The sequence below is a fragment of the Myotis myotis genome, unplaced genomic scaffold (assembly GCF_014108235.1).
Source record: "Myotis myotis isolate mMyoMyo1 unplaced genomic scaffold, mMyoMyo1.p scaffold_m19_p_2, whole genome shotgun sequence".
Classification (NCBI taxonomy): Eukaryota; Metazoa; Chordata; class Mammalia; order Chiroptera; family Vespertilionidae; genus Myotis; species Myotis myotis.
In genome coordinates this window covers 55438882-55443449 of record NW_023416324.1, presented here as the reverse complement: position 1 = coordinate 55443449, position 4568 = coordinate 55438882, and positions in this window count along the sequence as shown.

The following is a 4568-nucleotide window of genomic DNA, read 5'->3' as shown; positions in this document are numbered from 1 at the left end:
CTGTGAGTGAGCCTGCTTCCCCTCTCGATCTCTTCTTATTAGATACAGAATGGATAGTTCTAGTCTCATGAAGGGTTTAGTTGGGTGGGCCATTTGGGAACCATCAAACCCACACCTTGTTACCACCTCAAAGTAGGACAGTAAGATGTGATAATGAAATGGTAGTACATACAAAGAAAATCAAGGTAACCCTCCCCAATATCTTGTTTCATCCTATCCCTTACTAAAAATGCCAGGCCAGATGCTCACACCCCCTTTGAAATCCAAGGAAGGAATGAGGCAGACATGTGGGTCGAAGAGGTGGAAGGAGGTGGTGTGACAAAAGGAAGAGAGGACGCTGAACACCAGAGCAGAATACTTCCGAGAAAGGTCACCCTGGAAGTCAGCCAAGAGTCACAAAAAAGGAATTTGAAAATTCTATTTGATGGCGGGACTTAAGAGAATACAGTGGTCTCCAGGTGCCGATATAGTTTTTTTTTTTTTTTTTTTTTAGGTTTGTGACAGGCCAGGGGATGATATAGACAGAGTCTTTGCTTTCAGTGATATGTTTGCTGAAGGCTCTTGTAAAAAAAAAAAAAGGGGGGGGGGGGAAATCTGTGTAAAAACAAATTCCAGGTAGATCAGTTCCATCCAAATCAGGGGCTTTCTCTTATCCTGCACAGAAGCCTTGGCTGAAAAACCATCTCCCAAATAATATTCTTATCAACTTTACACTTGGCACAAACAATAAGAGATTAGATGTGTGAGCGATGACAATTAAAATTGTTTTGACAGGCCGACACCAATAAAATTAGATTTCGGGTAGATAAATGTTAAGTTCCTTATTTAGGTTGTTTTCCCCCCTGAGGTTGATATGGTTTGGTATGCAGGATTATAGGAAGATGCTACTGGGAATTGTAGTTGTTCCTATGACAACTTTCCTACTTTAAAATCCATTTAAAATATTTAAAAATGTCATATATATATAATTATTTTATATTTTGTTCCTGATAACTAATTAAAATATACAAAGTGTGGTTACTTACTTCTGTTGAATCTCCCCTAGGGTGGCATATTTCCTTGAGTATTTTGTGATTTTATACGGATTACTAGAGGCCCTCGGCCTGGCATACGCCCTCTCACAATCCGGGACCCTTCAGGGGATGTCAGAGTGCTGGTTTCAACTCAATCCCCACAGGCCAGGATGAGGGGACCCCACCAGTGCACCCGTGCACTGGACCTCTAGTCTATCTATGTATATAAAATCCTAAGCAACTGTTATGACTGGATGACCGGCCGGTAGCTATGACACACACTGACCACCAGGGGGCAGATGCTCAATGCAGGAGCTGCCCCCTGGTGGTCAGTGTGCTCCCACAGCCAACCTCCCACAGCCAGCCAACCTCCCCCACAGTCCCTCCGCCCTGCTGTCCAGCCAATCCCAATTGGCCCCCATCGCCAGCCAGGCTGAGGACCCCACCCATGCACGCATTCATGCACTGGGCCTCTAGTGTATATATATAAAAAGGTAATATGCAAATTAGGCCAGGACGCCATAACAGGTCACGACCAGACAGGAGGAGGTTGCGCGCGCAGGTGAGGCCCTGAGTGGAGACGGAGACAGAGACAGGGTGGCCGGAGTGGACACAGACAGGGACAGGGGGGCCGGCTCATAGCCTCCGCAGCTGAGCACAGGCTGGGAGAGGAGAGGGCGGGCCAACCTGCAGCCTCCCCGGCCGATCACAGGCCCTGAGAGGAAAGGGCAGGCCCGCCTGCAGCCTCTGTGGCCAATTGCAGGCCCAGAGTAAAACTTTGACAGCAAGTCCTTTCAGTATAATTGGGGCATTAGAGGCCCACAGAATGACCATTTCCTTTCCTATGAAACACATAACTCTGACACACTATTTACAATTAAATAAGTTCCATATATTTTGACATTTTACAGCCCTGGAAAGTTACATATTATGATCAGCAGAGTGAGAAGATGAAAAGAATTTTTAGGCTTTTAAAGATGTAACTAATTTCTGTCTAGAAGACAAACCAATTCAAAAAGTGATGGTTTTATTGTCCTATAGGACATTAGCCAGATTGTATCTAAATTAGCAGTTTCATTTCAGGCTTTCATCTTTGGCAATCTCCTTTGAACAGCATTATCATCCTGCCAGTCTCTTCACTGAGTTAAACAGAACTTTTGCATCTGCTATTATGTATTTGAATAAGAATTATGTATTTAACACGTACAAAATTTTGTTTTGACACAATAAAACAGAAGATCATTTGATTCTTCCTTGGAACACAGAAAGGCACAAACTTGAATCATTGGTGTGGCTTAGGCTAATTTTCTAAATATTGTTAATAAAATTCATGTAGGGATCTTCACAGAGCCAAGAATTCTCTCTTTCAGGCCTACATATTCAGCATCTCCAAGGAGGAGGCCTGTTATTCTGTGTTTTGTTTTCTTTTGTTTTTTAATACTCACCAGAGGATATTTTTTCACAGCTTTTTAGAGAGAGTGGACTGGAAGGAGAGGGAGAGGGAGAAGGAGAGGGAGAGAGAGAGAGAGAGAGAGAGAGAGAGAGAGAGAGAGAGAGAGAGAGAAAGCCTGCTTGTGGCCGAGGGCAGGCCCTCTCCAGCAGTCCTGCCTCTGCACGTGAGCTGCAGAGGAAACACCTTTTCTTATCGCTCATTGGCTAAGCTCCCCGTATGCTACTCGCAGTGTTCTTGGTAACTTGGGTAATAAGAATCCAAGAAGGTGATCTAGGGTTTTCCCACTACACTCCTGGAGGAAAAAATGAAGGTCCGCTGCTGGAGGGGCTAAGAAATGTCATATCCTGCCCTAGCCAGTTTTGCTCAGTGGATAGAGCCTCGGCCTGTGGACTGCAGAGTCCAGGTTCGATTCTGATCAAGGGCATGTACCCAGGTTGCAGGCTCCTCCCTGGCCCAGGCCCAGGTCAGGGCTCATGCAGAGGCTCAATCACAGTGTCCTTCTCACACTGATGTTTCTGTCTTTCCCTCTCTCTTCCACGCTTTCTAAAAATCAATGGGAAAATATCCTCACGTGAGGAGAAAAAAAAAAAAAAAAAGAAATGTCATATCCTATGAAAGAGACATCTTGAAAATGCCTAAAGAAAGTTGCCATTTTTTTGTGGTGAAGGGACTGGAGTCCGTGTTGATGAAAACCTTGGCAGCTGCGGCGGCCAGCAGTGGGGTGATGCGGGTGGCGCCTTCCCCTGATCAGCCTGGTTGCCTCCCATAGAGGGAGGCCAGACTTCGGCTTAGGCCCCTCCCTGGGGAGCGGGCCTAAGCCATCAGTAGGACATCCCCTGAGGGCTCCTGGACTGTGAGAGGGGGCAGGGTGTGCTGAGGGATACCCTCCCCCGCCCCAGCACACAAATTTTGTGCACTGGGCCTCTAGTATGCATATAAGATCTTTGGTTAACCTCTTCCTGCCCTTCACCCTACCCCCTTTCCTCTGAGATTCATCAGACTGTTCCATGTTTCCATGTCTATGGTTTCCACTCCTGCATTGAGCATCTTCCCCCTGGTGGTCAGTGCCCATTATAGCTACTGGCCAGTTGGTCAGTTGCTTAGGCTTATATATATATAGATATAGTTACATGTTCAATAAGTCCACAAAGAAATGTTCTACAAAAAATATAGGCATAGAAATATAGGTTTGGGCCAAAGAATACTGCTCTGAATTGGTGAGTTGGTCTGAGTTAGACTGCATTAAATAACAGATTAGACAAGATAAGAGACAATTAGTGAACTGAGGAATAGAATTAAATAATTTACCTTGAATGTGGCACACAAAGACAAGGGGGTGAAAAATATAAAAGAATAATTAAAAGCATAGAAGATAAATCAGACCATCAGACCTGTTATGTATCTAATATTAGTACAAAAAAAGAGAATAAAGGGAATGTAGGAGAGATAATAGGTGAAAAGATAATGGCTAATAATTTTCTATTATTAATAAAAGTTGGCAATATATAGATATAGGAAGTAACTTGTTGTCTAGCAAAGTAAGTAAAGAAAATTCATGTGTAGGCACATTGTGGCATAACTTCAGGACTCCATTAACAGCAACAAGGTTGTATAAGCAGCCAGAGCTGAACAGAGTAATAATAGTAAATGATAGACTTGTCAGCAACAACATAAATCAGGAGACTGTGTGGAACAATATCTTTAAAGAGGTGAGAGGAAATCACTATTAACCTAGAACTTTATATCCAAAAATCAAGGATGAACTAGACCTTTTTAGGCATATGGATCAGATATGTTTTTCCTACAAATAAATCTTCACCAATGGAACTTTTAAAGGATTTATAAAAAATACAAAGAAACCCATATAAAATTTGTGATATGCCAAAAGAAATGTAGAGCGTAGAAATAAAGAACTATACATTTAAACAATTTATATATACATTTTTCTTCATTTTAAGTTTTTAATGAAAGTTGTATCTAAGATTGTCTTATTCCTGCATCTTCTCAATTGTTTCTCCTTGTATTTGCCCTTTTGCTTTCGTACTGGGTGAGATTTGGCTTTAACTTCAAGGCTCTTTTTATGTCTCTGTCCAGCTTTAGTC